Source organism: Balaenoptera acutorostrata, chromosome 1 (assembly GCF_949987535.1).
Source record: "Balaenoptera acutorostrata chromosome 1, mBalAcu1.1, whole genome shotgun sequence".
Classification (NCBI taxonomy): Eukaryota; Metazoa; Chordata; class Mammalia; order Artiodactyla; family Balaenopteridae; genus Balaenoptera; species Balaenoptera acutorostrata.
In genome coordinates, this window is record NC_080064.1 from 5,247,098 (window position 1) to 5,260,269 (window position 13,172).

The window sequence follows — 13,172 nt, forward strand, 5'->3', positions numbered from 1 at the left end:
GCGAGTGGGAGGAAAAATGGGTAACCTACAGGGGAGTGGGGGGCGTGAATACAGACCTATATATAATTTACTTTCCTGGAAAGACATATAGTCAAGTCATTTCAATTGCTTTTTTTCTGGGGGCGTGTATCCCACAGATCCTGCCTGGAGTTGGGTGGAGTCCATTAGAAGTGGCAAAAATATATATTTTTTGGAGGAATTGAGGAACTTTCAGAGCTTCGCAGTGCATGTTTTTTAATATGTTAAGTGCTATCAGAGGGTTTGGATTCCTCAATCTTCCTAAAATAAATGGATTTTACAGTTGCAGAGTGGTGGCTTACTCTTTTTAGGGGTTGCAACTCACAATAGCTCCACCTTTCAAGTGAAATTTTAGACACGGTGGGTTCCAAAATGCTAACTAGGAATTTTTTCACTTTTAGCATTTTGGAATAGAGTTTAAAGGTTCAGAAGCCGCAAGCATATTTCAATTCAATCTACTGCTGCTGTGCTCTCTCTTGTCGGTAGCATAATGCCAGGGCCACAGAGATGTTTTCACGATGTAAATAATTTGTGTATCATAAGTTGTCTAAACGCGGCATGTGTGTGATAGGCTGCAATAAAATTGCCTGGATGTGGTTTTACAGGAAGGCCTGTTAATAGTTGCTTCCGGAGTCATTAGAGCCCAGTATGTAAATAATCCGCATTTTAAAATTGTCTTAAGTGTGCTGAGACAATGGGTGTGAATGCCTTCCCTAGATTCATTCATTCCATCAAGAATTTGCAGCTCACAGGTCCTGAAAGCTTGGGCCTGTATTTGTGAACAGGAGCTGGGGTTTATTGTGCAGGATTATGAACACAGCCAGTGGCGTGCAGGTGAAATCAGCCCCAGGACTTTCTGCCTGGGGACTTCCTTCCATCTCTCTCCGTGTTTTCTAAAGACGGGGCCAAGTGGGAGCTGAGACACGGAGGGCCCTTATGTGGTGCCCCAGTGTTTGGAGGAGCAGAGAGATGAGAGGAAGCTGAAAAACTACTCCTTAAAAGTGGCCCCTGAGCCAGCACAGGTGATGGAGTCAGATGCTCCTCTCGTTTCACACATGTGGCCCCGGCTGGGCTGGGAGCTGGTGCTTTGACCACAGGCTGGCCTGTCTGCCCCTCTTGCCTGCGCCATGGGTCTGGTTAGACCTGGGAAAGCCTGGATTTCGTGTGCATCTATTGTTTAAGAGGGCTGGTGAAGCTCGCTCTTTGAAACACACACACACAACATAACATAAATCAGAGCCGGAATCTTTTAACATTTACAGTTTTAAATGAAATTCCTGTTGAGAGTCTCTTAAGCTAGATTTATATCTGATTTTGCATTGAACTGTGTCGTTATGCGGGGCTGAGAAACTCTTACGAAATTAAGCATAAGGCGAAAACATGCTGAAAAGACAGTTCTGTAGAAATGTGAAACATTATTATGTTATAGAATATTGGAGTGAAGAAATATGCAGAAAGGCACAATTACCATGGATATTTTCCTTTTAATGATCCTTGTACAATCCTTGGCAGAAAGGTTTGCTGATGTCTCCTCGCAGATAAAGGAAAATTGAGACAATATTGATATTCTACATCCATTCTGAGTTTCAAAGAAGAGCAGGAGAGCGACCCAGTCTGTTTCATATTCTAAACACTGAGGCCTGGCCTGTTCAGACTGACGCTCGCAGGGACCTTGGGAGAATCTGTCGTTTGTGTTTGGGGATTTGGCTGAAGCCTGCACACCATGGATGGACCAAGAGGTTGAGATCACATGTGGATGCTGTGAACCTGAAGCTTCTAGAGGCTACTAGATTGGACGATTCTGAGTTGTTGGTTCCTTTATCTGAAAAGCTTTTAGGGTTTAAAAGCGTCATCCTGTCTAGGATGGTTTGGGGGGCGGTCTTAGGGATAGGATGACATTCTTAGCTTGGACTGAGCTTTATTGATTTCAGCTGGGGGCAGGGCTGTGTTTCGTATGCCCATCGCTGTCTACCTCACAGGAGACCCTGCTCAGCCTCGTTTCCCCTGCCTCAGATGCCCCCGCCCTCCCCGCCCCCTCAGATGCCCACTTACCTGGCTTAGGGCTAAACGGATATTTGTCACATCCCTGGGATTTCGTCCTTCCTTCCTCCCACCCTGAAGCCCACGGCTCCAGTCTCCAAAATGACTCTCAGAGCAAATGCTTCTCTTCTTGCCTCACCTCACCCCTCACCTGGGCTACCTTGGCATGGGTGGGGTGTGGGCAGAAGCCCCGTTCCCCCTCTTGTTCCTGCAGACCCTCTTTTGCCTGGGGTTGTGATTCCGGTGGGGAAAGGGACCGCTGTTTCCCTGCCTCCCAGTTCAGCCCAGGGCAGCTGGAGCAGGGCTGGCTGGTGGTGCAGAGATCACAGGCCTTCTAGAAAACCTCCCCTTCCCACCCCTTACCACCTCCTAGCAGGTCCTCTGGCAGGGTTGAAGCTTTTCCAAAGACCTCCCGGAGACTGTGCCCTCTAAGCCTGGCACTGAGATGCCACCAGCTGTGGGGGTGGGGGGGGAAAACAGAGGCTGAGATTCACCCTGAGCTGGAGCTCAGACACCTTTGGCATTGGTGCAGGGAGTGTCATCTGAGGAGCCCTGTGCTGGGTTATACTCGGGTCAGGGGACAGCCAGCTCACATCTTAAACGAGGCTGGCGGTCGCTCCCATCTCTCACTCTCTTTGCTTCTGTTCTTCTTGGAAGCCCTTAAAGGACCTCAAGGCCTTTGTTACTTAGAGTTACTTGAAATTAAGCGATTTAGGTACTTCTAATTTGGGCCTGCAATGTCCCGTTCTTGACCACCAGAGGTCACTGTAATAAGGTAGAAAGCAGGTGTTTCAGAGAGTCTTAAGTTGGTAGTTGGCTCAAAAAAAAAAAAAAAAAGAAACCAAACAAAATCCCCCTAAATTTTCTAACTGGCTTGGGTGTGCTGCAGTGCGCTCTGGGGCATGGGCCTGCGGTCCCTGCTTTCTTCTCACTTGTGGAGGGTCTAGCCAGCTGCAGAGCCTGGCAGGACCAAGGCAGGACCAAGGCAGGTGGCTGCTTAGGGAACATTCAACTCCCAAGGCCCCCTGCAGCCTGGCTCTCCAGGTGCCCGAGGGGCCCCGCGCTCAGCGGGAGGCACTCTCTTCCCCTCCCCACCCAGCACATGCCCCGAGGCAATCTTGGTGGTTAGGCTCTCTTAGGAGTGTGCGTGTGTGTGTGTGTGTGTGTGCGCGCGCGTGCGCACTCCCCCCTCTGAACGTGGTTCGGTCATAGTGCTGTCGTCCACCTAGAGCTGTTTGGTGTTAAAAAGAGATGATGCACTATGTGAGGGCTTAAAAGCCTAGTGCTTGGCCCGTATCTTGTGCTTGATAAATGTCAGCCATAATACTGCCCTCCGTAGGGGGAATATCAAAGGAAACACTCACACCCCCAAATAGTGGCTTGAACTCTCTTGGGGAGTCAGGAAGCTCCCCTCCCTGCCCTCTTTGTTCATCTTCCCTGTATGTTGATGCTGTCGGTGCAAAGTAGGCAGTGCTGGCCTTTACTGGCAGCATTTCCTGGATGTTCGTTCTGGGGAAGATGTTCTCATCCTTGGCCGGTGGCTGGTAGGAGAACTTTAGGGCTTTGAGGGGGAGGTTGGTGGGGTGCATTTAGCAAACACCGGGGGCCTCTCGGCTGGAGCCTTTGTGAGGCTTCTCATGTACATGTTTCTCTTCCAGTCTTAAGTGCCTGAGTTGCCTGAACGCAGTGGAATGAGAGATGCGCACGGATCTCTGGGAGTGGGCAGGCAGCGTGGGGAGAGGGCAGTTTGGGGTGCAGGTGCTCACTTTCCTCCCTGGGAACATTTGCAGGATATATGGGTCTTGGGGAAGGTGGATGCATTACCTGGGTCCTCTGGGGGGCCGTTTGGGCTGCCAGTGGAGGAGGTTAGGGGCAGTGATCTACAGGACACGCTGCTGCCATCCGCCTTCAGCAGTAATTTCCCCTGGATGTCTCTGTGGAGGTGCTACACGGGCGTGCACATGCACACACACACAAAGACACGGAAAATCACCAGGGCTGCAGAGCAGGTGCGCAGCACCATGACCATGGGGCTGCAGCTGCTGGGCCTGTGAGCTCAAGCCCGCAGACTGGCCACAGGGTCTTACCCTGACTGGCTGGGAAGGCGGGAGACCAGAGAGACAGAGCAATGCTCTTGGGGACCCTGGCGTTTGCAGTGTGCCTTCTGGTGTGATGGGTGGCATGAATTCTGGGGGCTTCAGCAGGTCCAAAAGGCTCAGGCTGCAAAGGCACAGGCATAAGTAGCAAATGAAGATGGGCATCCAGCGCACAGATGTCGTGGAGCTGAGAGAGGAGACGTGCTCTCCAACCTTGAGGACACAGCATTTAGAGCCTGAATGAGCCCGAGGCAGGAAGTTCTTTCCCCTCCTCCCCCGACGACCTTCTGAAGCAAGCTCTTCACTTGCTCTGGAGAGGGAACTTATCCCTGCGTGGTGTCCCCTTGCATCCTGCCTGGTGTCTTTCCTCCCAGCCTCCTCCTTATCTCCTCTCTCCCACTCCCTCCTCCTCCCTCCTGCGTTTTTCTTTTCTATTCCTGTCTGCCAGTCGCATCTCCTCTTCCCACCTCATCCTGTCATTTTGACTTAAAACAAAGCCCCAAACCCACATGTGTAAGGGGTTTCTATACAGATGCTGGAGTTTTTTGGAAGCAGCCCTCGTTATAAACCCAGTGAATCAATCTCTTCCATTGGTGATAACTTCTACATAAAGAGACCTTGTAAAATAGAACCTATACCCCCAAACTCTGCACAGATGAATCTATCCTGTTTGTAACTATGTGCCAGACTCCAAGCAAACGTTTTAGATGCTTATCTTTAAAAAAAAAACCCCAAGGAGCCAGTGCTAATGCTATCCCCATTTTTTAGATGCAGAATGGAAGTTTGGGGCATTTAAAAGATAACTTGCCTGAGGTCACCCAGCTGAGACGTGGCAGAACCCCAAAGCCTGCCCTCTCCCGCTCTGACACGTCACCTCCTGGGGCACAGGTCAACCTCTCCCGGGAAGTCCCAGCTGTCACTAGCCACACCTGACTGTCTGCCTTCCTTCTGTTGCACTTGGAAGCATCTTTCCTGCTCATTCTGTCCCCAGCTGAAATAGAAACCAGCTGGTCTCCATCCTGCACAAAATCCCCCTTCATGTACATCTGACTAGTGATGTACATCTGACTAGTCATTAAGTGGCCCCCAGGCCAAACTCAAACTCTTTAAACTTTTAAATATATCTACATTTGAAAGATTACTTTTATTCCATTAGAACCATTACTTACTTAATGTAGATGCCCTTGAGGAAAAAGGGTTTCTGCAAGGGGGGACCTAGAATGTGACCGACGACGTTACTGAATCCTGTTTCTTCCAATTCAAGATACGAAATTGGCTTTTCAAGCACACTGTGCCGATGGAGCCCAAATAAAGTGGCAGGAGTGGATTTCAAGAGTTTCCTCTTTGAAGATGTCCTCCAATGTCTGCTCTTGGATTGGGTGACTGATAAGGGCTTGGAGTTAACACATGCTTACCTGATACTGGTTCCCCTTTTCCATTAGAAAATGTAAATTCAGAGGCCTTGAATGTGCCTGGTTTAGATTTTTCGATACTGAAAGGCAATGTTAATCAGGGCGTTTGGCAATGATGTGGAATTTAAACCTGAATAAAAGGAAAGAGGAGATTAAATAAACAGCTTAGGTGCTGCTGTTCCTGCCCAAACTGCTTTTCCAGGGGCCCAGAACCCAGGTCCTCTGAAGGGGCTTGGGGTTCCTCCGACCAGGTGACTTGATGGGAAATACACCCCTTTGGGGAATCTCTCACTTCTGACCTCTTGGCAGAAGTGTACAAAAAGTCCAATTTCAGAATCGCTTCTGCATAATAATAGCAATATTACTTTTAAATTGAAAATTTCATTTTTCCTGCCTGGTTGCAAGCAAATAATTGAGAACTAATTTACTTTATTTAATAAGTGGTGGCCAACGTGATTAAGCCCACACTGATAAAAACTTGAGCGGGGACTTTTGTTTACAGCCCCCCAGATTTTCTGGCTGGCTTGTTTGGGTCTGAGCATGTTCGTCGGGAGCAGCAGGAGGCCAGGACAGCAGAACTCTCTCGGGCATTTAGAACTCCCACACCATCACCGGGTGCCTGAGGCATCAGCTTACGGCTAGTGACTGAAGGATCTGTCCATGGTTCCCAACGGCTAGAGACTACAGGAGCTGCCCATAGTTCCCAAAGGCTAGGGACCACAGGAGCTGCCCATAGTTCCCAAAGGCTAGGGACCACAGGAGCTGTCCATGGTTCCCAAAGGCTAGGGACCACAGGAGCTGTCCATGGTTCCCGCCCTGGGGAATGGGCAGAGCTCCCAGTGCTCTCGGCACATGGCCTTAGCATCCTGCACAGAGGGAGGGAGGAGAGGGCGATATTCCATTTAGGATAGAGCATGGGGTGGGGCAGGACTGTGCGTGTTGGACTCATATAGGACAGTCATTGAAGACTGCTCTTTTCTTATTAGACATCTCGCCTCAGTGAAGATGTTTAATTGCTTTGAGCCTTGGTTTCTTCATCTGTAAAAAATGCACATAGTCATGCTTTTCTTTCAGGCTTGTTAAAGGGATGAACTCTGAAAGTGAATGTACAATGGCTGTCATGGGGCTATTGGCCTAGGGTGACCTGGGAGGTGACCTCGTGCTGATGGTCATGTGTCTGCATTTCATCCTGGGGGCACATGGAGGGACGGCACTCCCCTCTCCTCTGTGAGGTTATGGGGGGCTATTCGACCAGCTTTGGCCAATGCAGCATGAGCAGAGTGACGTGGGTCTCTTCTGGGCAGAGGCTTTGCTACGTGCCCGTCCCTGGATCCATCAATCAGCCTGGATCCCTGAGGATGACCACAAAAGGCAGGGTCCCTTCCTCCACAATGTGCATTGGACCTGTGGTGTGACCAAGAAACAAACTTTTTTGTTTTAAGCCACTGAAATTTTAGGGTTGATTGCTACTGACTAGACATTTGTGAGAATGCATTTTCTCCCTTTGGTGAGAAGTCGGTGCTCCACGGAGAAGATTAACTTTGGGCACAGTCTGAAGTCAGGTGCAGACGGAGCACAGGGATTCCGGATGGAGGGACGAGCACCGAGGCCTGGGGTGGGGCGTCTCGGGCTTCCTCCAGTAGGTTTGTGTGTCCTCTTTGTCTGTCCCTCCCCCCTCTCTTTCATCTACCTTCTCGTTCTCTCTTCCTCACTCCCTTTCCCCTCCCCTCCAGCAGCCTCCCTCTGCTCTCTTCACTTGCCAGGAGTCCTGAGGCTCGGATGGTCCTGGAAGTTGTCATCTAACTGGCCTGTGTCCCCAGAGAGGTTGTCTCGAAGCTCTTTGCAGCATTATTTTCTCCTGTTTTCTGGGTTTCTTGTTGCTGTCTCATTTCTCAGAGGTGATGAGGATTAGATAGTGAAGCTGATAAGTACAAATTCTCTACTGGCTGAGTGGGGAAAGCTATGAGGTGTCAGCCATGCAAGAGATGTGTTCGAATGGTGTCCACCCAAGTTCAGTGCCTCCCCAGGAACACAGCTCTTGTGTCCTGGGTAGATTCTGTAAAAACCCTGCAGTTTCTATCACCAGGTGACTTTCTGGTTTACATTGACAAAGGAGAGATTTTAGGGCTTCACTCACCCTTTCCCTCCAATTAATTCCACTTAGTCAGTTAGTGAATTCCAAGCTAAGTCATCCTGAGAGTAGGGAAGGCTGCTGGTCATAATTGTACAGCCTATTTGGGGGACTGGGATGCAGAGAATTTTTCTTTCTTTCTTTCTTTTTTTTTTTTGGTGCAGGGAAAGTGGAGTCTTTCTGGCCTAGTGGGGATAAGGCTTTCGCTGGATGGCACTCAGAGCTGTGCTTTATTAAGATAATCTGAATATAATCGCTGTAGGAACAGAACCTATTAATTATTATGACAAGGAGAAATTTTTGAGTGTGGAAAAAGGGATGAAAGAGTCACTCCAAGGTAAAATAAACCACTGCAATTGGAAAGTCCAGGTAATTGCTAGAGTGAGACAAACACTAACTAGATGGTCACAGCGGGGGTTGTTTGAAAAAATACACTTAAAAGTTTAATATTTGATGGAATCAGTAAGTTAAAAGTTGCAGGAATGGATCTCCTTGAGAGAAGGGAGAGTCTACTGATTGCTTTGGAAGGGCCAGGCACCTGGGGGTGTGGTGGGCACTGCTCCTGGCAGCCTTTGCCTGGAGAGGCTCTTTCCATGTCACCCATGAGTTGTCATCCCGTTGAACTCTGCAAGAAATCCAGCATTCCTCGGAAGAGTCTTGAGCGTTCCCTTACCAAACCCTTGCCTTCCTTTCATTTGTCACTGGGCTAGTAGCTTGCATCTGTGCAGATGGCTCTGCGGCTGTGTGGAGACGCGGCGCCTGAACCGTCTCTGTGTCTTCCTAGGTGGGGGCAACCCCTGGAAGCTGAGCTTTGCGATGAGGCTTTCCCCAGATGCACTTGAAACTGTTCATAGGACTTTTGAGACTTTAAGACGATTCATCAACCTGTGTTGCAAATCTCCTCTAGCTTTAGGAATTAGTTTAAAATTAAAGTTACAGACAGGCCAAATCTCCCTAGTCCCAGGCCGACTTGGGAAAGCATGTCTTCGTTTTCACGAGTATCTCCCCGATATTGTACAGGAGGGAAATGTTGCTGGAGGGAAACGTTGCTGAACGTCAATTGGTTAACTTGTCACCAAATGTCAGCTGTCCTCTGCACCACGAGCTCAGCGCGTTTCAGTGTGTGGGGATCACACACTCCCTGCATGTTGGTTCTGGGGTTTTGGCCCAAGCTGGAGATCAGTGGGGTCAATACGAACGATACAGAGGGAGACTGCCTGGTCCGTCTCTGAAGCTGGAAATATTGGTGAGGAAGACCTGGTGAGCAGGCAGAGCTGATGGCCAGTGTGGACGGCCCACCCTCCTTCCCACCTTCACTTGGATCCTCGATTTGGAGGAAATGTGATGAATGACGCTACACGCTCTGATCCATTCCATCCTTATTTTGTGTCTCCTCTTTTCAAAGAAACAACTAACAGCTGATAAGATGAGATGCTTTTCAAAGTGTTTACTCATCCCATGAACACTTATTAAGCACTTGGTGTATGCCAGACACCATCCCAGTTGCTGGGGATACAGCAGTTAAAACAGTTAGGGGTCCCTGCCTTCATGGAGTTTACATTCTAGTGGGAGCAGGGGGTTGGGGCAGTCAACAGGAGGAGTAGGTGAACTTCATGATGTCTCAGAGGGGGACCTGTGCCCTGAGAGAAAGTAAGGAAGGGGCAGGGGATAGAGAGCACAGGGGGGCGGAATATTAAGTAGGGAGTCGGGCCATCAGGAAGGCCACCCCCAGCAATGTTTGGGTAAAGCCTGGGGGAGGATGGAGTGAGCCACGTGCACATCTGGGGAAGGACGTCCCCTTGAGAGGGAACAGCAAGTACAGTGTCCTGCTGGTGGGATTGTGCCTGGCCCCTCTGAAGGACGGCCAGGAGATTGGGAGCTGGACCTGGGTGAACGGGAGAGGGGAACGTTGACGGACGTGAGGACAGAGAAGTGACGGGGTGGTGGGCTGTGTGGGACTCAGGCTGCTGCGAGGGGCTGGGGCTGCTGTTCCGGACCAATGCCCTGTCCTCCGAGGTGGAGGGCTGGGGGTAGGACCACGGCCTGCATCTCGCCTCGCTGGGGGACAGGGCGGGAGGCCTCCATGAGCAGTGAGATGCTCAGGGCAACAAGTGCGAACCTGAGCCTGGGGGCGTGATGGGCTGCTCTTTGCTTCTCTGGATCCTGCTGTGGTTTAGACATGTATCCTCACACGGGCCTGGGCTGCACCAGACACCGTCCCGGGGGAGCACGTGGAATGCAGCAGGTGCCGGACAGACCTCAGGCTGCAAAGAAGGGTCTGTCTTGGCAAATGCAGGCTACTGGGAGCTGTGGTTGCAGGCATGTCACCCTGATTCCTTACGCTCAGGCAGACAAGTTCAATGCTTGGCCACATTTCTGTATGTGAGGAACTCTGAGTGGAGAAGTGGATTTGAGGGGGAGTGGTAGCGGTGGGGCAGGTGGAGGAGAGAGTGTGACGGAGGTTTGGAAAGAGCCCCCAGGAAGCCCTTGCCTCCGTGAATCTCTAGCCCTGTGTATGTGTGTATGTGGGGGGGGGGATTGGGGTGGGGTGGTGGTGAGACAGGCAAAGAAGAGGGGGGTCCTTTAAGGAGAAAGAGAAACACAGACTGTGGCATGTTTCTGGGAGCTGGGCACAAAAGGGGCTGAGAACTGGCCGCACGGTTTTGGAAGCACAACCTCGGCAGAGTTTGTCCTCAACACAAGACCGTAATGGCTGTGCTGCCCATTTCCGGGGGTGCTTTGGAGTCCATGTGCCCAGGACTCCACCTCCAAGTGGGCTCTTTACATTTTGGTCTTGGTTGGTGAGGCGCTGGGGCGAGGTGCCCAAAGATGCCGGGACGATAGCATTGAGCGTGTCGCCAGGAGAGCTGACAGGGGATGGATGCTGCACCTTGGGTCTGAAAGCTCTCTCCTGATGCTCATGAGCAAATCTGAGAACTAGGGCAGGCGAGTTCGGAGTTTGTTCAGAATCCTGGGCGCTGGCAGGGAGATGGCCTGGTGCAGTCAGCAGCGGTGGTGGATCTGGGCTCGTCAGCGACTCGGTGATCGTTGCAGCCCCTGGGAGAACGGAGATTACCTGCTGTCATTGCAGTTTCTGTCCCAGGTGACACTTCTGAACCCGTCCTTCCACTAAATCCTGTGTCTGCGTAGGGCTGATGGGTGGGGCTGGGGTTTGGTCCTTCCGCCTCTGGCCCCTCAAAGCCACGTGCAGGGGATCCTCAGGGCTCACTTCAGGTGCCCAGCCTGGGGGTTTGAGGTTGTTGGTGATGATTTTGGGGACTCAGTTGCTCTCTGCTATTGGATAGAATGTCCTTTCTGAGGAGGCATTGCTGTTTGCTGGGAAAGACTCAGAACATTTCCAAAGCAGAAGCTGCTCCCCTTGGGTCCATATTCATTCTAATAGGTGGCCCCTCTGAGCTCACCTGGTCTCCCAAATCACCCCCCACCCCTGGACTCTGATTCCCATATGGGTGCGCACCCCCTTTCTGACCCCGTCTTCCCCTCTCCCAACTCCTGGAACTTTCTGCTGTGCCCACTGGACCTCGCTGACACTTATCAGCAAACTCCCTATATGTCCCTGAGTGCCAGCTCCCCCTTCTGCCTTCGAGGGGCTCTGGCTCCCCCCCGCCGCCCCAGGACTCTGCTCCCATTGGCCTTTCAGGTGGGCTGCTTTCTCCCTCTCTCCTGCGTCTTATTGGGCCAGGCGAATAGATGCTCCCTTGGACCTCCGTGCCTCTTCTGGTTCACGGTGCCCCCTCCTCCCTGAATCCTTGTCTTCAGATGGCTCCTCTCTCCCCTGCCTTGTTGAGGTCATCGACGGGCTGGGGTCACTCTCCTTCCTTCCCTGGAGGTCGCATTGCCTGACCTGCTGGCTCATTCTCCAGCCCGAGCCTCTCTGTTTCAGATTCTCAGGACCTTGACTTCCTCCCCTCCCCCCGTCTCCTCCTCCACGTTCTCACCTACTCACTCCCCTTGCCATAGATCTGGTGTCAATACTTTTATACCGTTCATGCTGTCAGGTCCAGAAACCCCTTTCGGGACCACCCCTGTCTTCTGTGCTCTCTCCTCCTAGTGCCCGGAATCCCGCCCTTCCTCAGCCACTGGAAGCCACGAGAAGCTGGTGGTCCTCATCAACCTTCATAGTCTCACGGTCCTTCTGACTCAGGTCAGATTCCGCCATCAGTCGTGACCGTCGCTCCCCTGCGTCCTCCACCTGGTCCCTTGCCCTCTTGCATGGCATCAGACACACCAGCCACCCTTGGACCTAATTCCCTCCTGCTCCGGGCCTGCACCCGCCTCGCTGCCCCGGAGAGGACTACGGCGCCACGCGGACCGGCTGGGCCTGAAGTCATGACCCCCATTCTTCTTTTTTTTTTTTTTAACATCTTTGTTGGAGTATAATTGCTTTACAATTGTGTGTTAGTTTCTGCTTTATAACAAAGCGAATCAGTTATACATATACATATGTTCCCATATCTCTTCCCTCTTGCATCTCCCTCCCACCCGCCCTCCCTATCCCAGCCCTCTAGGTGGTCACAAAGCACCGAGCTGATCTCCCTGTGCTATGCGGCTGCTTCCCACTAGCCATCTATTTTACATTTGGTAGTGTATATATGTCCATGACACTCTCTCACTTTGTCCCAGCTTACCCTTCCCCCTCCCCGTGTCCTCAAGTCCATTATGACCCCCATTCTTGAGTGCAGTCTTCACCTGGCCCGACACCCTCGCACGTGTTCCTGGTCCATTCCCAACCGTCTTCCCGCCCCTCGTCTCCCCAGGCCTCCGCTCTCGCCTCCCCAACGCTTACTTGCGTCCTTTCTCACCGGGAAGCCTGGGCCATCAGGACAGAATGTTCCACGTCCTCACCTCGTCCCCTGGCTGCTCAGAGGGCACAGAGTGGAACGTGGCTTCGCGGGGGGGATGGACGTTGCTGGGCCCGTGGGAAGGATGGGCTCTTCATGCTCTTTGCTGAGGACACTTTTCACTTGTGAACTTGCCCCTGTGCCCCTGTCTATTCCAAGCCGTTGCTGCTGCCATCTTCCTCTCTCTCTCCAGCCCTGGCAGCTTCCTCTACGGCCTTTCTTTCCCTTTCCTTCTTTCCCATCAGCATCCACGTATGCTCCCATTGTAAAAAGATCCCTGTCCACTCATCTCCGCCTCCAGCTCTGACTCTGTTTCCATTTCCCCCTCTACAGCCAACCTTGAAGGATGAGTTGTATGCAGTTTCCCTCCACCTCGTGGTAGATACAAGAATGCACGGCGATAGCCTCCTCTCTGCTTTCCTGTAGTACCTTCCCCTGCCTCACCCCTGCTTGCCTGTCGTACATTCTCAACACAGCTGCCCGAGAGGTCTTGTTGGAACATCTATGAGGTCATGTCACTTCTTCGCTCGAAGCCCTTTCGTGGCCCCCTTGTCATTCTGAATAGAAGCCAGAGTCCTTGGTATGACCAACAAGCCCTGATAGGACCTGCCCA

The 13,172-nt window shown here is 51.7% G+C and overlaps 1 protein-coding gene across 4 annotated transcripts in view; it reads left to right on the forward strand.

The window, feature by feature from the left end:
- The window catches only part of CAMTA1 (calmodulin binding transcription activator 1), an 888,068-nt gene that overhangs the window by 235,005 nt on the left and 639,891 nt on the right, over positions 1-13,172 (forward strand). The window lies entirely within an intron of this gene.